General features: G+C 41.7%; 1 protein-coding gene across 5 annotated transcripts in view; it reads left to right on the plus strand.

The window, feature by feature from the left end:
* Window positions 1-601: 601 nt before the first annotated feature.
* LOC107993573 (neuroligin-1) overlaps window positions 602-22,573 on the plus strand; it is a 278,033-nt gene continuing 256,061 nt past the window's right edge. For 2 of the 5 annotated variants that reach the window (XM_062079446.1, XM_062079445.1), the window contains exon 1: window positions 610-1,497. The gene's annotated coding sequence lies outside the window, so the exon portion shown is untranslated. Of the gene's footprint in view, window positions 1,498-22,573 lie in introns of all 5 variants that reach the window. The other 3 variants (XM_062079448.1, XM_062079447.1, XM_062079449.1) reach the window with 3 other exon arrangements.

Below are 22,573 nucleotides of genomic sequence, written 5' to 3' on the forward strand. Positions count from 1 at the left end.
CTTCTTTTTCGACAAAATGTAGTATCTCCCGAACAATTTATGAGGAGAGATCGATAGAATTTTGTTCAAAGGTTTTCAACCTGTAGTTAGTATAAGAATCCCTAGTTATATGGCAAAGTTACCAAAAAGTATCCTTCCGTTGGCAGAACTGAATCGATACTAGCTGTCTCTCCTTTAACGGAGTCTGCGCGGCGCAATTCGGCCACCTTTGCTAGTGTTTCAGTATTCAACATTGGATTTTCCATTTCTTTTTGAATATTTCACTTTTTTTACGAAAACATCAATATAAATTCCATTAAAATACCAACTTCAGATTTTTACCAGATACAAAAACTACCGTAATTTGAAACTTACAGAAATTTATTAGAAATAAAAAAATAACCTTATTATCTACAACGCAAATTTCCATTAAATATTAAATATTAAATTTAAATTTTTAATTGCCATTAATATGGAAATACGTTAGATCGATATCCTTATCGATAATCAAAAATAAAAATAAACACTATATTTCATAGGATTTTCATCAAGATAAAAAGAATTTAAAAAAAGAAATAAATTCGACAAAAAATAAGAAAAGTAAGAAATGAAAAGAATTGCCAAAAATAAGGGGACAAGAAATCAAAAAAACCGCTATAAAAGTTCGGTCGGTAGGTGGAAACCGCGGAATCGACCGTGGCGCGCTTCTCCTCGCCGGGGTAATATGGTGGCGCTGATGTCGCGATGCGCGAGTGCTCACAGACCTTCTCATTCCCGTACCGTAGTCCGTCTCGCGAGCTTCGAGGCGACGTTACGTGTTGTGTATCGTGTTCTGGAATCTTTGTTTCCGTATTCGTGTTTTTTCGGTGTGTCGTAGTGTTCATATATCTTTCGTCTTGCGCATTTATAGTGTTATTTCTCGAAATATTTCTTATTTATACCGGTATAGTCGCAACACCGACGAATTACGACACGTCACGCACGTATCGGCAACAGCGTGACGGAACGATGCACAGATCTTTGCAACAAGATGACGTTTGATTCGCTCGAAGCTTTTGTTCCCACCGGAAACGTTGTTCCCGTTTGCAGCTGGATCGAACGACAGAGTTCCTCGTGAGAATAGTGAACAATCCGGCTGCCGTGAAACGACAACGTGACACCGTCATCGATATACATATGTATATGTACATATATGTATATATGTATAAGTAGAAGAGCTGCCCTCTCGGTGATTGTGTATTCGATTGTTCGTTTAGCAGTGTCGTGTGATAATTATTCGTGAAACTGTGATTCGAGAACCAAGAAACACATAGTGTCGTGATAAAGAAGCGTTTGGTATATCGGAATCGAGTCATTTCAGGAGGCATCAACGAGAATACCGAAGACGTACCAGCTTCGATCTATTCTTCGACATTGGAATCCCGTGGATCGCGTGCTTCGTGCGACCGTACTTCTCGTGTGTATGTGTGTTGTATAGTGCAGGCACAGCGGAGCTACTAGCATCGTGACGTCCTAAAGGTGAGTCTTAGACAATAATATATATTCACGGTGGCGGATTCGCTTTCTCACTGATTGCGCAAGTTAATTAGCAGAAACGCCCGGTCAGTCGAACGTGATTTCGACCATGCTTTATGTACGTTTATAGTAAGAATATTTCAAAATTGATCGTTCGTTTCCGCGATTCTCTCTAATGCAATCGGACCGTTGACAGTGATAGATTCGGCCTCGGAGACTCGTTCGTGTTCAAGTTTCGGCGCGTCTGCGTGAAACTGATTTCGCTCTGTCGCTTCAGGGATTTAAGAATCATGTGTATATGCCATATGGATCTATCTTCTAGGCGTATTGAACCATATATCTTTACAATCGTTCTTTAATTCTGACTTTATCGTAGGAATTTTTCTTTATTTTTTGTTTTCAATTGTATATATGCATATAATGCGTTTCAAATATAGAAGAAATCTATCAAAACAGACATAATGTTTTATTATATAATCGGTTAATCATATTTTATACGTGTTTCTCTATCAAAAAGAAGCGGTAAATCATATTTCATATTAAGTTTTAATGACGCATTATATCGCCTAATATTTCTATTTATCATCGTTCTCGGAATCATAACCTATACAAGTCCCATTCTAAGTCGTCATTGCCTCCGGCATCGTATTTTCAAACCCAAAATAAATTTCATTTTGCGACGTAATGATGTTTATTTATCGTGTCGTTAGAGCGTATTTAGATGGAACGGGAAGGAGACTAGCTTTCGTAATTCTCGGAAAATGTATCGACATCAATATTTTCCTTATGTATATACACAATCGATAACAAAAAATTTCGTACATTTTACGTGAGTTCAACTGATTGTTATCAAAATTAACGAAAATTTGTTTAGTCAAACATTAATATCGTAGAAAATATATTGAGATAAAATTATATTAAAATATGAATGCTAAAATGCTAAAATTTTAAGTTTACTTTAATCTTTTAAAGAAATTTTTTAAAAAAGATTAGTTCACGTATAATGTTATTTTCTATATATACGAGTGTTCCTTGAAATGAGAATTTCCAGATTAATTAAATTCTCTCGTAAAATAACGTATGAAAACTTTTGTTACGACTGTATATACGTTTGAGCGTAGGCGATTCTGGTTGGACGCGCAACAATGTATTAGCCCTGGGTTCCATCAATAATTTGCATAAACCGGCGGGGAAATTTACGCGGCATAGGCGGCAATACCGGCGCGATGTTCCCTCGCGAAACTCGAAAGTGGATTACAAGTTACGACCAGCCGATTTATGCGGCCATTACGCGCCTGTAAGATCTTAATTACTTGTGCCGTGAACTTTTCGACGTGAAGAATTTCGATACCGTTTCCCCCGATAAAGGAGGAGGAATAAGAAAAGCAAGAACATTCGAAATCAACGTTTAAATGTTTGATGTCAGTCACAGATATTTAGCCTATTTTCGCGTTGGATTTGTTCGAATGCATTGAATTTCTTTTTCCTTCTTTTATTTTATACATACAGAGTATACATTTACAAGAAGAGAAATTTTGAATAAATAGAGTGAAGAGTTCAAATTATCTATTAATTTGAAATTTTTTGCAATAAAAATGCGAGATTGAGTAGAATTCTGTGCAGTATTGAATTTTGTACAGATTGTTGAGAATTTATTCAAGTATACGAGATGTAAATGTATCGAGAAATAGGGATTTTGTGAACGATTTTTGCTCCAATATTATAGATTTCTTCTTCGAAATATGATTTATGGAATCTTATTTATGCGATGAATCTATGATCAATTTTTTTTCTATGGTGAACGATTATTGAAAAACTAATCGCAATTTGTTATTTCCTATTTCTTTCTATTGTTTTTTATAGAATAGAAGTAATCAAGGAAATATAAGTAAATATTAACAACAAATACGATAATTCTTTAAGCAAATATTCCTTTAAGTATTTTCGTGAAGTATATTTTCCAATGTTAGGATTGTTTTCGTCCCTCAAATATGAAAATCCGATATATATTCACCATTTAAAAATTAATAATATCATTATTTCAACTATGTGTCCGTTATTACAATCTGTTTGAACACGATAAAATATCAAGTCAAGTTCTATAATAATTAGAAGAGGTCTATATTTATTTAATTTCCAAATTCATGTAAAATGTTAATCGATTTAAATTAGATTTATTGATAACGATCGCTGGCTACTCGTACGTAACGACAACTATCAAAGTTAACGTTTCCTGTGTCATTTATACGAATCAATCAAAATGTCTCTCATCAACTTGATTCTCGAGTTATTTAATCTCTTATTATTTCTCGTATTAGAATAACGCGTATAGAAATGTGTTTAAAAGTCGGTCATATCGGGTGGTAGATGGAACGAAAGTCGAAAGTTTCCATCCAAGTTGTACGAATACACGCGAGATTGTTATCAGAAAATCTACACATCGATTTGTCGGCATGCAAATCTCGCGTGCACTCAGCAATTGTCCGGGACAGATGTTATAAAAATCTCTCGAATTTGTCGAAGATGATATTCGAACCATCAACATACACGAATTCGACACGATATTTCTTATTTTCTGAATTTATTCAGACGCTCGATCGATGGAATTCGACATGGACTATTCGATGCGCGATATTTTTCGTGGTTGTTTATATTTATATATGGAAAACTGACGGATCGCATTAAACTGTGCGTAACACGTCAAATGTAAAGTACGATATCCATTAATTTGTATAATATAATGGAATATTTAAAAGATGTGCTTAATATTTTATGTATGCTGAAAGGTTTGCCAAAGTGAAACGAATTATTCATAATTATATTAGAGATTATATTGAATCGCATTATTCGAGGATTTAGTAGTAAGTACGATCGATTTTTAAACTATAACTATTAATGATCTATAACGTATTATATATAAAAGGAAAAGTTAAATCGGGGTGATATTAAAATAATACTTTCCGTTACTCGGTTTCTTCGAAATACGATTATTGCTCTCGCGCCAACTTTAAATTTAAATTTATAAAAACCGATAACCCAGTTTGAAAAATTCTATAACGCCATGGAGTTATCCCTCCCAACTTGACACACATTTTGCACACATTTTGTAAGTTTTATCGAACGTCAGAAATTCGTTACAAAGCAATAAAACTGTTGGTGGAAAATTGATAAAAAATACGATTGGGTCTTTCTCCCGTACGAAAAACCGCAAAGTCAGACGTATCTTTCGACGTATCGAAAAATACGGGGAAATGCCGGTTGAGACGTCAATTTAGGTAAAACGGAGGACAAACATCTTCGAATATATGGGCGAAATATATTCGTACAGCGGGTAGATCCGAAGAAGGAGCTACTGGATATCGATACACCCACGTTATTCTGCTTTTAGAGGCGTGTGCCGGGTTGTGGAACGTTAAGTTTAGTGCTAAGCGTACAGTGGTAGCTGGTATTAAATCAAACAAAAGAGGGCGCGGAATGAACGTGGAGAATAGGCGGGAATGAAAGGAGCAAGTTGCTCCAAGTATGATTACGTCGCGAAGAGTAATCCGTGGAGGGAACGAAGTCGCGGCGGAGTAACTATCAAAGAAAGAGGTTAGAGAAGCGTGTCTAGAGAGGCAGTCGTTGGGACGCGTGCACGTGTCTCGATTCCGCGAGAGACGCAAGAAGACTTAAGTCGTCGTTTGGAAGGGGAGAGGCGGCGTTTCATCAAAACTTGCGGTTCGCGCATCTACGCTGCAGTCGCTTTTTAAGTAGCTCTTTATTCCACTCGTGATCGAAAAGATTCGCGAAGAATCTTAATATCGGGATCTGAATATCAGGGATAACGATAATAGGATAACGATTTGCGGGAGGAGATGGATCGAATATCGATACGATTTTGCCGAGTTTAATTTAAAGTTGGATCGGGAAGAGTGGAGTATCAAAGGCAATCAAAGTTCTGGCGACAATTATACATATAATTAGCAATAACACTTTGGAAAACTTGGATGAAAGGGACACTCGATGTTTCGGTGATCGGAGTGGAAAGAATCTTCGCAAGTTTGAACCCGGTGGGAAATGCAATTAGAGTTCTCAAAGTGGATAATACACCGCAATTAGAACTTTCAACTAACTGCGATATTCGGCCACGAAGCACTCGATGACTACGCCACCTCAACCTTAGAATCCTCGATAATTGTACACCTCTATCAGTAGACCGCTAAACCGCCAAGCCTCGCTACAATCGATAAGCCTCGCGATTAGAATAGCCGGGGATAATCCTTCCATCAACTATCGCGTTTCTTTCCATCGTTTCGATCGTTTCTCGCGTCTGCCACGAACACGATTGTCACTTAAATTGCTTCCCCCGTCTACGTCTCAGCTTTTCTCGTTCGAGGGCTCGCCGGATAGACATTGAAATCCGTCCCACCAGGTCGACTGTTTTCGAAAGTTTAATGTACATCCGGGAATATTGCGCCACTTTTCCAACGAGATCTCCTGCAGGGGAGAGATGCGCGCATTCGAGGCACGTAATCCATGCTCCGCCGTGTGTCGTCCAAGATAAATGAGCCGTCCTCTCCTACCTAGACTAGGAGAAATTTTGTTCCATCGTCGAAATCGCCGGATCATTGGCCACGGCTCACAAGCCACCGTTCACGACGATTAAACGGCGCGCGATTTCGTCACTATCGTTTCACGATGATGATCGAGCCATTGTACTCGAAATGGGGAGATTTAGTCGAATCGCAGAATTTCGACACCGAGCCGTGAAACCAGTCATATGGACCGCTTAAATTCGAATCGATACAACGATTTAAACTCTTGGATGTTTAAAGCGTCCGATTCGAATCGGAATGCGTGAAACGAATCGAGAGACAAAGGGTTGGACACAATCGGTAATTTTTCACCTTTCGCAACCAATAGCCGAATCGAAATCAAAGTTTATGACCTCGTCGTCGGTTTCACGGTTCAGCGTGAAAATTTCGATCCACCGCTCGCCCCGTTTCCACACTCTTTATTTTTTCTATTTTTCCCTCCATACCTGTCGCTATCTCGTCCCGCGGTTTCCGCATCGCGAGACATTATTTCCACCATTTTCACGATCGTAACTCGTCAACCGGTTAGCGAAAGATCGTACCCTCCGATTTCGACGTGCTCCCTCGATCGTGAAATCCATTCTCTCCATTTCGGTTAATGGACAACGACGCTGCGGACAATGAATCTGGAAAAATATTTTGTGTCGTCGCGCGTACGAAATAACGGGATTAAAGCGTAAACAATTACTCGCTCGACCCATCTATCGGGTGAGCGTTAAAAAAAGAATCGATCGAAATTAAAATTCGATCTCTGTTTTTTTACAAAGAATTACAACAATTTCGTTGTTCACGGTTTAGCGGCAAATGTCGGGAAACATTTGGCCCTCCCCAATTTTCACGCGACAATCGCGATAAATCAATTCCAGAGACAAAAGTGGTGGGAGAAACACGAGATACACGACGACGGTTTAGCCACGATGTTTTGCCAAGTTCGATCGTTGGAGCTTTCAGCGGTCGGGTTCGCGATATGTTGCTTAAACGGCGATCCCAAAGTTTGATCGTAAAACATTTTTCACCGCACGAAGATAGAGAAAGAGAGAGAAAGAGAAAAGGGATGGCGCGTAATTTCGTGCACTTCACGTTTGGCCATCTGCCATCCTGGTCAGGGAATCACGAACAGAACTATTGCGTGTCGCGACCGATGGAAAATTAAATCACGAAATTTTCGACGCGGCCATTCTCTCTGCGCCTCGATCACGGTCTCTACGAGACCTCGTGCGTTCGAGAATCGAGGACACGGTCTCGTGGCTTTTTCAAAGTTTTCTCCAACGTCATCGTGGCTCGACAAAGCCCCTCGAAAGCTTTTCGAAACGCGCCACCAAATAACCTTTTGAGTAATTCGATAACTTTTTCTATAAATCATCGGTCATCCTCCATCTCCAAGATTCTCGAACCGGATGGAACATTTAACCCCTTGCGCACTCTTGGACGAAACGTCGAAACGCGCCAGGAATTTTTCGTTGAATGGATGGATTTTGCGAAGCTTCTAAAGAGGAAGAGAAAGTTTGATCCTTTTATCCGATACATCTTTTTAATATATCTTTCGTAGTAGATCGATCTTTGCAGTTTCTTGCGTGGAGATCTCGTAAAGCGTTTCGATTACGTATTCGACATCGTAAATATAAAGCAACTGATTATTCCAGAATAATCATTCGCGACGTATCGCGTATATATAATTCGTGCGTATAGGAAACACGAAGCGATTAGATGGAGCGAAAGTAATCATACTCGAAGCGAAAGATCGTGAAGGAACGTTTACGAATATCTTTGATTGGAGGAGTCATCTCGAAGAAGCGATCTCTGAGGGCGGGATCGAACGAACCAGCTCCTTTCGCTTTTGGCAAGTGATCCGAGAAGTAAATTGCCTTCCTTAACGAGTCGATAACGCTCTTCTCCCACGAAGAGACCGAGACACGGTTGTTGCACAGAACGATGCACACATGGACACACGGACGCGGATAAGGACAGGGCGAACGCGTAACCCCGATGGCCCCGCCATCTACATCCACACGGATTTTCAGCTCGCGTCGGACGAGTTGGCTGATGCCTTTGTGCTCGATGCACGACACACGAACGAGCACGAACACGCGGCGGTTGAAACACGTTGATGAGTTCTTCATCGTGCAATAACACGTTCCTGTTCTCCCGCTCAACCTCCCACCTCTCTGTTCGACACTCGAGCTTCCACTTGTTCCTCCTGTTCCTGCCCCGGCCGCGAAATGTCTGCTCCGCATGCATACGTGCAGTAATGTCCAAGAGATACTCGACATATCTTGGTGACGTCTCGAGGATGCAGATGTCGCATCAGGGCATTAGCATCGGTCTCAGGATACTCCGGTGATTTTCGAGAACATCTCGGAAATGTCCTCGATCTCCTATCTCCCCTCGACCCTGCTCGGATGGATACAGGTGGTAGGAGGGAGAAGTCGAGCATTCTGACGGACCTCGCGTTTCCGCCACCTGCTTATTGATATTTACCGATTCTTCTTTCCTCTGCTGCGATCCTATGGAAAGGATCCACATCGAAAACGGAAATTCCAAATAAATTCTATCAATTTTACGAATCTCGTTCATTGATTCGTTCGTAAGCTCCTCTTTTATACGAAGATCTTGCGATGCCTGCTAATTTCACGGTGAATCGATGAATCATTCGGAGGAAGAGAGGAAAGGCGGTTTCTTTTTCTTAGGTCGCGTCATCGCGCAATTTTTCCAAGCCTTTGCGCCGCAGGGATTTTGCGCGACAAAAGCGATAAATTTATCCGCCATGCGGAACTGACCTATGACCCGCGGTGCCGCGTCTGCGTACACGTAGCAAAGCTCCTTCCGTTCCGATCCCTGGGAACGGCCAACATTTTTGCCACAATACCTCGTCCCCGAATTCCTTTTCTCTCTTTCTCTCTGAAGCGAACGGACCCCGAGACGATGCCTTTCTCTATCTCTCAGATGTGATTGTTGCGCGGCCAGATCTTCGTGAACTCGGTCGAAACTTTGCGGTGATGTTCCCGCGAACAAATTTCCCCGGCAAAAGGAAGATGAATTACTATCCCTCGGGAATACCCGCTAACCCCGGCTTCTTAAGATGCAAATCGTTGGTCGAGGCGGGTAACTCGGGGCTGGGAATTATGCAAAGGATAATAGGGCTGTGGGCAAATTGGAAACCGGTTTAATTGAGGTTAACTTTTTTTTCTATAAGTTAGCCGTATCGTCGATCATACGAAATCGAACAACGCGTCTATTTCCCCGCAATTGTACAGGAACACGGTGTTCGAACCGTAGAGATTCTTGGGGAAATAATTGCAGGGAAGATGATCCTTTGAAAGAGAGAGAGAGAGAGAACGTGTTTCGCCGCGCATAACTATCTCGGGTTTACCGTCTTTGATTAAAGGAATTGAATAAGTGAGAAACGCATAGGCAGGTACGCGGCGAGCTTCCGAAATGCTTCACTTTGCTTTGTGCTAATTACACACAAGGAATGGCTCAAACGCGCCAACGCCGAGCATGGCGTGTAACAGTTATCACGGCGTGGATTAACAATCCTCGTTAATTAGCGATCCCGGTCGTCAATCGATCCGACAATGTTACCTGTTAACGGTGCTATGGGAAAAATTACACAGCGTTATTACGTTATATATATATATGTATATAGATTGCAACAATATCGGTTGTATAACAATACCTGGTATCTTTCCGTTCCCCGACAAACGAACGAAGCCTCGAGTTACGCATGACGCGTAGCTTTTCATCAATTGGAACGGGCGCGCATGCAACGCTCGTTGTTTAAAGCCGAACAGTGGTTTAGTCGCCAATGGAATTAGTGCTAATTGGATACGGATCGCGGGATATCGTTTAGCGTCGCTAAACATCCATCGTTACATACCCGTTCGAGCGGTTTCCTCTTCGATCGAACACTTTTACATAATCGCGCCACCGCCTCTTCCTTTTCGGCCTTTTTCATCGAATATGTATGAAGAAGAGATAACAGGGAAGATGAATTCAATGCTCAAGATCCTCTCGTCCACTTTAACGAATTATCGAATCCACGATGAACATTAAGGGAATCCGAGGGAATAATTCGATCCCTTTCCGCGAATGTCGGTTCGAGGGAAAGATCTATTTCTCGTTTTGGAAGGCAACGATTCGTTAATCAAGTTAATTCCTTACCGTTGAAAAGAAAAGGAAAAGTGAAAACCTTCGTTTAACGTTCGATTTGAAGGAGATATATCGAGAATTGTAGTAAAGTAAATCCCATTGGCGGTTATTCGCGTGGACCGAGTTACCAAGCTGAGCCGGAAGTTACGACTGAAACAGCTTTCCGTAAAGATCTCAAGCGTGGTATTCTCCCGGTAAAAACATTTTACATTCACACTTGAGGGATCAACGGAAGGCTGGGGTAGAGGGAACGGTGTCGTGGAATATCGCCGAGATAATTCCTTTATCAGCATTCTACCTGAAACCCAAGGACGGATCGACTTCTGTCGTTGGCAGCTCCGCTCCTCGAACAGCGCATAACGCTCCCTTGGAAATTGGATTCCACTCCGTTTTCCTTACAAGTGTTATAACAGTAAAATTAAATCCCTTAGCTGCGGTATGTCGAGGCTGTTTAGATTCGCGCATATGATTCGTGATCGGATAATGCACGCGATTTCTCGAATTTCTTCCCTCTCAAAGAAACCGTATCCCAATGAATTATATATTGTTCTTTCGAATCTTTTCGAACGATCCGAAACACGATATTATTATTTCATGACGGAGGAAGTTATTATAAGAATAATAACTTCCTTTAAAATTTTGTTCCCCAATCTTCAGTCGAAATTGGAATGATGGTCGATAAACACAGATTCAACAGAGAAATTAAAGCTGTTTTAAAGAATAAAGGACGGATCATTCGGTAAATCGCGATTCCACGTGAGCGTAATTCGAAAGAGCTCGATAATTCGAAGAGCTCGAAGGCTACTCTGTTTTCGGTTTTCTGAAAACGCATACACATATATATAATGATCCATGAAACGAGCGGTGAATAATCTTACCGCAAACGGTCGAACGTAGAGGCGCGCATCATGGCGGATTTGTTTAAATTTAAATCGTCAGGTTTCCGGTGGCAGGCAGCTCGGATTCGACCATAATACGAAATACGCGGTGATGGTGAACCGCGACAAACGGGACGACCGAATTCACTTGGGACGTAAAATCTGGGCTTGAAACTATAGGGGGAGGGAGGGAGGAGGGGGTTGGCGGCGAAAATTAAACGCGTGTGCGCGACATCAAGTTTAAAATTTCGATTTTTTTTTTTTGCATCGTTCACGCAACGATTTCGAGTATTTTTCGAGGGATTTGAATCGCGAAGGGACTTTTTTTCGTTGAAAAACTATCAATTTTTTAAAATTTTCCTTATCTTATGCATAACGTTTAAATATTATCAAATGAATTTATTTGTTTTGTTTTTCTCGATTTCATAATGATAAAATACGCGCAGTAAGCGAAATTTAAATTTTATTATTTATTTTGTATACATGCGTTGAAAGGATAAATAAAAATCAGGTGTATTTTTTATAAAATAAAGAACAGCGTTTCGTTAATTTTCCATAATTGAGAAAGTAGAAAAATTAATAAAACGTGTAAATTTATAAAAGGTACAATTGATTTTTCTATTACACTTTAATACTTATTTTTAGGATATATATAAAATTTAATCTCCTTTATTCTAGATACATATATCAGTATATAGAAATTCTGTTTCCGTTCTATACAATTTTGAGGAATTTAATTTATGAAGCAGTCCGGTGTGGAGATATTGTGCAATTTTTTTTTTTATCGATGACCAGATTTTGATTATTTCGGATTGAGAGCGGGATTTCACAGATAGTTCAAACGTGCGTTTTTTGGTATTCACGTTACTTTTTGGAATTACCGTTTTTGTCCAAAATTATTCCTCTTCATCCGACGAGGAGCGTAGTTTCTCATTTTTATCTTTCGGAGATTAAAATTAACAGATATTTGAACGAATTGCAACGCGTTCGGTAAATTCAGTTGATTGCACGATACAACGATGCAAACTTCGTATTCCTTTCATTTGGTCCACGAGTCGTAGCCCAGGAATATTATTCAAAGTATTTCGATACAATTACAGTCGCGATATAAATCACGTCGTATTGTTGCAATGCATCGTATATTCTATCGGCGGCGTACTTTTTGAACCGAATTATTACACGAGAATAATTTTTTACCACAGACAATCATCGTGATTGAGTATTTGTTTCCACGATGCAGTTCTGTCTCTCTTAATTTCGTTCCCTCCCCCCTCGAAACATTTTATACATTTCAACGCTCACATCATTGATATCGTGATTGATAAAATTATTACTTCGATATTAAATTTCTTCTTTTCGAAACAATCTAGTCCCCCTCCCTCCTCCTCCCTCCATCTCCAAAAAGAAAAAAACCGATATAATTTACGCAAAGATATCGATTATTTCGTTTATTTTTCAAACGTTTACAGGTAGGTGTTTAACCTACCTGTAACTTCTTCTCGAGAAGAACCCTTTCCGAGAGGAAACGAACTTCTCAATCCGCCAACTTTTCGACTCGAACACGATCAAAGCAAAATCGCGACACTTGGACGATTCTCGCGTGGAGACGAGTCATCGACAAAGCATTCACACTAGAATTATCTTGGCCCGTTGCACGAGCTTTGCTACAAATTTAGTACCTCTTCCGGCGAACACCTCGTAATTAGTCGGCCCGCTTTTTCCCGCCTTTCTCTCTCGTACTCCGTTTACACCCCCCTCCCCGTGTTTCGTCCGCTTCTGATTCTGTTTGTCCGCGGTTCCCGGAAAAAGCCGCGCGAACGAACGTGCAAACGAACGTGTTAAGAGACGGAGTTCACAGGGGACGAGTTTTGTCGATCGGCCAGCCAGGGTAACCGTGTTTGATCCGAAACTTTACGGAAGAGAGGATCTGCGGTCGGCCGGCCAAGTCTATTCCAACCTCCGTATACCCTCTCGAGAATCACGAGGAGAGTTCTCGCATTTCTCCGCCTTAATCGGCAAAGCAATGATTAGTTAGGCATAAGTTCCTTCCCCTCGACCGTCGTCTTGTTCCCCTGGCCAACTGGTTTACGTAACACACAAATCCGGGTAATCCTGCAAGTTGTATGCTGCGTAAACGACGGGAGAAGATAAGTTTGATTAGTGTATCAGGTTAGAATGGAGCTGGACTCGAGTCTTGTGAACAACGCGAGAGCTTGTTATCCATCTCTCTCTATCCCGATTGAATAAAACGGATCGTTGCGTGCAAATTTTCGTCTTGAAGTTATTTTTCGAGAAACAGCGTGATTCGTTCAACTTGCGCCACCAACATCCGAAATTACAACAATTACGGCGCGTCTAACAACACCTTGAGCGCTTAGTTTCCGGATTAGCTAGACGGGTCGCTATTTAAACTCCATGCCAGCCCAGTGATTGTTTGCCAGTCGGCAAATTGTTGCTCTAACCGTGCTATTGTAACCGTGAATGTGTTAAAAGTGAAAACATCCCCCGTTTCGGAAAGTTCACCGAAAGGCCTCGCGCGATATAATCGTCCTGAGAGGAAGAGAGAGAGAGAGAAGAGAGAGGATTTACACGAGTGGCGAGGCCATTGGGATTTGGACGTGGGTGAAGTCGAATTCTAGCGCCTCGACCCTGAGCTTAACCTTACGTAACAATCCCAACGGCGTGTGACGATATATCTTGGCGAGAGCATTAATGGCCCCTTGTCCCGTGCTCCGCTACCAACCCCTACATGGCCGCCCGTTTCCGCTCGGTTGCTCAATAGCTTTACGAGTTCATATTTCCATGTCGTTCCTGGATTACCGTACGAGAAGCGTATAGATTAAGGCGTGAGTTCGCGTTATCTGTGTATCTCTCTTCGAGAATGGACAATGAAAAGGAAAAAACCGCTTGGCTAATAAAAGTGCTCTGGATGGAAAAAGTTTCGTGACGAATGGTTGATTCTTTAATAGAATGGGTGACTGGTATCGATCTTGCCCGATCGATGCTCGACGTGTCCTACTGATTTCGAATGAACTAATTCTTGATTTGATGCGTTTGATACGTCGCAAAAAAAAGAAGAAAAGAGTCAGAAGATCGACACGAGATTTACGCTTTTAATCGAATTGCAATTGCGCGTGACAGGTTCAGTCTTCATCTTTCTTTCTATATCGATAGCCTCTCCACGTTCGTCAGAAGTTATCGGGGAGAGCGGTGTTCGTATCAAGGGACGAAGCCGGATCTGATCGATGTCAGCCGCCATTTTTTGCGCTCCTCCGCGGTGTCTAGCAGCGATTGTCCTCTTTCGCCGTCGGGGATTGCGATTCTTCAACTCGTATCCCATCGCCATACATGCCTAATAAATCCAGCAAACACAATCCGGCTGGTACGCGTAATCTGCTTTAATTCATTCGATTCTGTCGCGTTTGCTCGTTACCTTTTGTCTGTTATTCTTTATCTCTTGTACGCGCACGCGATTCGGAAGTTCTTTTTGTCCGAAACGCGCCTCCAGACACGGGTATCTGGATGTTGTTGATAAAGGTGATTTAAATCGATACATAATTTGCAATTTTTCTTTTGGCCCACGAAGGATAAAGATTTATTCGAAACTTCACTTGGCTGCGATAATGATCAATGCGGATTCTTTTTTCTTCTTCTTCTTCTTGCGAAACTATGTAGCGCAGTTGTGATTTTTCTGCGCCAAATTATTGGATTACTCGTGGTAACCATTAACACGCTCGAAGATGCCAGTTTGCGTTAAAAGCAAATATTGAAAGTGGAAATTAGAAGATGGACGTCGGATATCCAGCTGCTTTGCGATCGTTGGAATACGAGATCAAAGCAAGCAAAATCTGCAACTCCTTCTCGGAAAATTCAAGATTATTCCGATATTTCTTCCCCTTTTCCGATACTTTTGCCAGAAGCCGAAAGGAACCACGAATTTCTCTACCCGGTCAAAGTTTTCTGGGAGCAGATGTGCAAACGTTTCGTCGAAAGCTTTGCCAAGTATTTTAATTCGCCATCAGATAATTCCCGCATACCAACGGCTCGAATTCTTTCCCTTTAAACGGACATACCCGCGATTCGACACGATCCCCGATCTCTCGCCGTTTCCTGTATTTTCCAATTAACGCGAGAACCGGGCATACTTGCTCGATCCCTACCAACCGAGGAATTGTTCCACTGAAAATCCAGTCGGCTCCGTTCTTCGCGGCACGCCCTTTGGAATCTCGTGCATTTCACTTTCGTTTACTCCCTTTGTGTCGATTTCGCCGTTTACTCTCTCTCTCGCGTGTTTCTCACGTCCACTTTCAACCCTTTCACGCGACTTTTATTTTTCTCCTTCTCTTCCAATTTCTTTCCGTTCGAGATGAAAATCATTTCTCGTCAAATTCATTCCGGATCGCTCTCCTCCTCCGATTAAATCGACCACTTCAAACGGGAGACCGTTCGTTCGAACAAATCGATCCGGAAGAGGCACACGATCACAGAGGCGACACGTTAATAAGCGTTTAAACGAGACGGGAAGAAGGGGCGAGAAAAACGGAGACGTTTTGACGCTGGAGAAAAACGCGCGTCCACGTCGTAATGTGGCTAACGGCCACTCGTTCCTGCTTTAATTACGACCTCCCCTAGAATTTGCCTACGCGGAAACGGGAGTAGAATTCTCCCCTCCCGACCGGAAGGAGGAATGCGAGGTTTAGGATCGATCGGATCGCACGATTTAACATCGCATTACACGTTTTGTTTGATCGGGGTACCAAAGTTAGCTGGCCAGAAACACGTTGCACAAGCGAAGCGTGTTGCATATCGTGTGCTCCTTGCACCGTGCCTCGCCGCCCGCCCTTATTGCTTATCCTCTTTGATAATAAGCGGTTATTTGCGCAGAAATTCATGGCTCCATCGCCACCGAAAGGGCGAATCCTCGTTACGTATTCGCCGGAAATTTATTCGGGAGTCCGTGTAATTCTGGGATCAACCGGCGTGAATAATCGAGCGACACGGGGATAAAGGGGAGGGGAGGGGGTGGGGAATGGGGGAGCACAGATTTCTTTATTGGGCGGGTTCGGATCGCATTTCCTGGCAAAAATTGAAACCGTTATCCCGTTGGAACGATCGATTAAGAGTGGATATAGAAACGGAAATTTCCACGGGAGATCGAAAGAGGCGCGATATTTCTTTCCAACGGTGATAAATGTAGGGGGAGGGGGAGGGTATAAGTTGATAAACGCGCACGGATTCAGAATAATTGAAATTGTACACGATTATTTTATTCCGTTAGGGACACGAAACTGTGGATCGTGGGTATTCAATGCGCGTCAATGTTTTCTTCTAATCGCGGGGATTATCATTTTATCGTAAATTGCACGCGATATCAAAATCGTGTGCAAATCGTATTAAGGCGGAGTGGTTCGCGACCTCGCCTCAAATTGGATTTCGTTCTTAAGCTCTGAATTTCGTTAGGGGAGGGGACGTTGAAATTGTGGAACCCTCTCTTCTTACGCGAGCCGCGCCCATAATGAACGAGGTCCGCGCAGTGCTCTCTCTCTCTCTCCCCCTCTTTGTTGGCTTTTAGCCTGGTTACAAGATTGAAAACGGTCCACGAGCGAAATCGAATTCTAATGCTCGGTGACGCGTTGCCGGATTACGCTCGAATTTTTTGAATAAAATATCCGTCACCCGATGTGGTTCATACATTTTAAATTTCGCCGCTTTTCCGCCGTGAGTGAGGGGACGGGATTTCGTGGAAGGGAGGAGGACGCGGGTAGGAATTAAAAAAGCCGAAGGGACCCGTCCCACAACGTTCTATGACGTTCGACGTTCGCCTGGAAATTTGCTTCGCCTCCTATTTCAGGTCTCGCGGAGGAGAGTTCTGGCAGAGCACAGACAAGGAACACCGAATCCCCTCCATCCTTCTCTTCGCGAAACGCTTCAGGATATGCATGACGCGTGTTTTCCGCTTCTCTTTGTCGCTTGATGATGAATAATAGGGAAACTTGTCGACGCGAAACTGTTTCCAATGGATAGAGTCGCGTTTCAGTGTCGCGTTTTAGGGTTTCTGCAGGCGAATTGACGAAGATTGATCCGCGAAAGATCAGTCGGACGGAGAACGGGGAAACATTCTAATGCAATGTCTGATTATCGCTTGTTTACACTACCGAGTGTTTGAAAGCTGGCGCGCTACCGCCCAGATGGCGGCTGATCGATATCTGCTCGTACCACTGGATTCCTTAATTCCTCTTCGTTCCGCGCACTCGTCACCTTAATCCATATTTTCAACCGTGTCAACAATGTGTAATTAATGAAGTTATTAATGATCCAAGAAGTTTGATTAACGTTGTTGAATTCGTGAGATAAGAAAGTTTGCTTTATACCTCTTATGGGTATGGGAGAGACGGAATGGCGGAGCGATGATAATGGGAAACCCGCACGGAAAACTGCGACGAATGCTACGTTTAATCCAAAATATCCATTCCGGTGAAGTTACGGTGGAATTCGTCTCGGTGCTACTTAAGATATTAAAAACTTGACATTTGCCTAAGGATACGTTCAAAAGATTATTCGAATTCAGCGAAGAAGGAATAAGCTACGTTTCTTTCTTTCTTTTTTTTTTTTTTTTAGAATTTCGCGATTATTTCGTGGACGAATATTTAATATTTTTGGGGTCAGTGGCGCATTCAAGCGAAACTATTCGTGATACGGGACAATTATTTCGTCCCTTTTAAACGTCCATCATTCTTTCAAAACGTTTTACCAAGGTTGTCGCGATATTCGAGGTTCGAGAACCTCGGGCCTTTTCCGTTTTATTCCGATTTTATTCCACGGATAAAGAAAGAAGCCTGAGACGAATCATTCCACGACTTGTCGTAGCTCGATGATTTATTACCTCGAGCCACCGCGAGCAATTGAATCGACAGTGCGTAGGTCAGGCGTTCGATCAATCTTCCTTCCCTTCTTCCAAGAATTGCAGGCTAAACTCGTTTGTAGTTCTCGATGCGGTGATCGATAAACTAGTAGCAGTTAGGAAAAGAACTGCTTCGAAATGATGGCAAGAGAAAATGGAAAATAAAAATCTAACCGTGTTACAACAAGATTCAATTCTTCTTCTTCCAAATGTAATTGATACTTTCTTTTTTTTAACGACAAATTCCAATATCAACGCACGAATTAATTATCCTTTCAGTGGACGTGTAAAGATATATAGATATCGGAGATGGCAAACTTCAAAATGGGTTGGATAAATTTGGACGAGATCGAACAGAGTCTCAATAACTCTCCTATTTCTCGGGATTTCGAAAATTTCGAGATCTCGATACTCGATTCGTATAATAAATATGAGAAAACATCTCGAATGGAAGCAATAAAAATATCGAAAGATAAATATACAATGATTCTTAACTCGAATAACAGGATTTCATTTCGATCTATCGATCCTAATTTCGACTCATCTCGAAATTTTAATTCATAATAATTCATAATTATCGAATATCACAATGAATTATGCTTCGTTATGATATACAATGCGAGTGCCATTTATAACGTTCGTTCTAAATCGAGATTCGAGATTCGAGCAACGTGCATTAACTTTCCAGCGTTTTGTAGTTTTCAGTGAAAAACGAAAGAAATAAAGAATAACGAAATTCAGGATTACTTTCGAGTAGTTAGCGAGTAGTACGACGCGAGATTTCTGTGAAAATTTATCTAAAAACAAATTTTTCGAACTTTTCTTTCGATCTTTCAAATCTTCTAAAAACATTACAACATCTGAAGCGACTTCGATCGAGGTAATGACTGCAATTTGAACGGTAATCTAAGTTCCTTTTCTCGATATTTCAATTGATCAACAATAAATGTACAGAAACGATTGCCACTCGGCCATTCGAGGATCAAAGATCGCGACACTTTCGAATTACACGAAGAGAACGTTTACTCTAACGTTTACTTGCATACGAAAAAATCGCGCGACATTTATGAAACCAAACGCAAAAGCAATTCTGCTCGATTCTCAAAGGCGAATTAAGATCCGGAAAGCGGTCCATTCCCTTTCTCCGATCCTTTGTCTCAACGGCGGACCAGTTCCAGAGGGAATAAGTAAAATTTCCGATTTAGCCGGCGTCAAGTCTCTCGCCTTCCGAACAATCATCGTGGAATCCGTGGAATGTAACGCGGACACAAGGAAGAGAAGGCGATACCTCGGCTTCCTCAGATTCTGCGACCGGAGGAGTAAATCGTTCGGATCTAATTTGCAATTCCTGACGCGTGACGGTCGAGGCTGATAGAAGGAAGGACCGGGCGGAATAGGCGAGCGCGACCCATCGCAGGCCATTACGTGTCCTGGACCGGAAATCGAGGGTATCTGCCCGCCTAAAAACAGACGGTATCCTGTATCGCGAGTCGAATACACCGGACACCCGGGATCTTCGTTGAAATTCACCAAAGATAGCGCTTTGCAGCTCGTTCACGCGCGAATCAACGCGCGTGCAGTCACGTAAGGGTTGGAGGATTGGAAATGTCGGTCTCGAGAATAGCTTTTTTTTTTTTTTAGGTCCTTCCTTCGTTTCTCTCTTTTTTTTCCTCATCCTATTTTTCGATGGAGGTTGGAGGCGTTGCGTAACGACGGAGGTAAGCGTGAGAAATTGCAGCAAAATAGATTGATTTCACGTATAAATAAATGGTTTATCGGGAATTAATTATAGCTCGACGATAACAATAGCAGTGCACAGGTTTAAATCGTATCGTACATCTTTGAACTTTTTTTTAGCTCGAATGGAAGAGTTGCGTAACGATGCATCGCGTAATAACGAAATTGTAGTTTTATTATTATGAGATGGTGGGCGTAATTATTGAAAGTCAAAGGATAGAATTCTTGATAGGGGGATTGGTTCATTCTTCTTTGAGCGAGTGTAAAAATAACGGATAGGATAACCACGATTAAAAATAGGTTGGGATTAAAAACGGAAAGTAAAGTAACTATGTTCGGGAGACTTTGGGTAAAACTATTTATCAACTGAAGATAAGAAGATAACGCGTTTCAAAGTTTTTTAATTATTGTAGTAGTTTTATTTACGAAAATTTTGTTTCGCAAAGTATCGCGTTTATGTGCGTAATTACAACGTCGGATAATTCGGTTCGAAACGGAGGAATACGGAGGGCGAGGAAAGGACGAGCACGTAAAATCGATGACAACGATGGAACGAGTCGAACGAAGTTTCCATCCCAACTGCCAACAGCCAGGTCTCCCGATTCGATTAGAGTCGCTTTTTAAAAGTTATGCATCTTGAGGCACAAGAAACAGCCAACAGCTACTCGAGTTGACTGTGGAAAAACGTTGAAACTATCGCGACTCAACTCGTTCTGTCTAGAGTCAGAAAAATATATATAAAGTAATAAGTGAGTTTCCTCGACAACTTTCTTCGTCTTAATTGAATTTTTCCTCCATCCTCTTTTGATCGCGTCAGCGAGGGACGTACGTTCGACGAAATGGTTGGCATAGTCGGAGACAATGCGTTGAATTTATTAATTTATCAAATCGCTTCTTCACTTTCGTTTATCCACTTGTTTTCATTTCATATTTCGTTGTGAAAAATATTTACGTGCAATTTAATTTCTTCTCTTTTCGATGCATTGTGGTACAACGTTGCGCTTTCACGAGGTAGCATCGTTTAATTAAAGCTCGAGAGAACGAGCCTGATGCGAAGACGATACTTGCTTGATCCATCCGTGGAAAGAATAAATTGACGAGGAACGGGGACGGGGATGGAATCGGGGAGGAAAGTCGAAGGACAATTTCGTTGTAGATTCTTGGACGATCCCGATCGAACTTTTCAATTTAAGAAACGTTGCCGTTGCGAAACTTCATCAGAACGAAACAATGAATCTTTCCGGATTGTACAAGAATTCGAAATTTTCCACGAGGAGTCCGGGAACGGAGACAACCGAAGAAGGAATAAGGCGTTGACGAGCGAACAAACTGGAAAATGGCGAAAATTCGTTGGAAACTTGGCCCTTATAGAGGAAAAATTGCTAAAACGTGTGCTCCAAGAGAATTGGAAACTCTTGGAAAAATTTCGAACGCGTTCGTCGGCGGGGATTGCAATTTTCTAAGGATTCTTAACCGAGAGATCGAGGGATAAACGAGAGAAATTGCCGAGTCTTTAGTGATAATGAATGGATATTTGATTTTCGATGATTAAATTTTGGGTACGTAAATTCATCGGAATTTCAAAATAAAATTATTATTCGTCATCGATAGCCATATTAATCATCGGTAAATATAAAATATTCGCATTGTGATTCTTTAACGACCTGGAAAATTTAAATAATTCCACTTGCTAAATTTTTTTTTTTTTGCTTTTGCCTCGAACAGAAAAAGAATTTTTAAACATTTTCGCTCGACGACGTAGAAACATTAACTTTTCAAATTTCGCATCCCGTAAATTGTATTGCAACTCTCTCGAAACTAGAATTTTTCATGCTTTTGGATGCATCATTTTTCAGTTGCACCGCACCACTCTCGTATTTTATAACCGTGTACCGTGTTTCCGTATATCTTTCCATGTTTTGAATTCTTAACCATCATTTCACCATCTCAACCTCTACACGATTTCTCCGCTGATATTTAAAATTCTTCCACCCCCGTATGACAATCCACGAATTCGCGAGAGGAATATACACGTATCCGCGCAAATGCACCGAACCTAATAACACCAATAATATCCTCTAAAGCTTAATTCGGGATTAAATCAAATGCGAATTCGATTCGAATATACGTATAATAGAACCAGCTGATAGGTAACACGAACATTTCGTAGTCTATTATATATTTCCGTAACATTAACAGTTCGGGCACAAATTCACTGTTTCGCTCGATTAATTTTATCCAGTTTTATATTCCGCATAAAACTCTTTATCGATTCTCGTATTCCACGCAATTCCAAACTTTCGATCGATAATCGCCAAGCTCCTCGACACTCCGTTTTTCCAATAAGGGACACGATCAAGCGTTAAAACGTCTAAAAAACACCTTTTTTAATCGAGGCGACGAAAACAATGGTCGATCGACGGGAAACGTTACCCGACGAATTCGCGGGCATCGAGAGAATTAATTTCATCCAGTTTTATATCCCGGATAAAACTCTTCTTCGATTCTCGTATTCCACGCAATTCCAAACTTTGGATCGATAATAGGCAAGCTATAAACTCCTCGACACTCCGTTTCTCCAACGAGGGACACGGTTAAGCGTTAAAACGCCTAGAAACACCTTTTTTAATCGAGGCGACGAAAACAATGGTCGATCGGGAGGGAACGTCACCCGAATCCCGGTGAATTCGCGGGCATCGAGAGAATCACCGATGGTATCTCGGATGGCATCCCTCTTCCCCACATCCGACAAAGCGGGTTCGGTTTCAATTTCCCAATTTCCCCTCTGTCTGTCACTCTCTCTCTCTCTCTTTTCCCTCCCCCTGTCGCACCGGTTCGCT

Source organism: Apis cerana, linkage group LG9 (assembly GCF_029169275.1).
Source record: "Apis cerana isolate GH-2021 linkage group LG9, AcerK_1.0, whole genome shotgun sequence".
Taxonomy (NCBI): Eukaryota; Metazoa; Arthropoda; class Insecta; order Hymenoptera; family Apidae; genus Apis; species Apis cerana.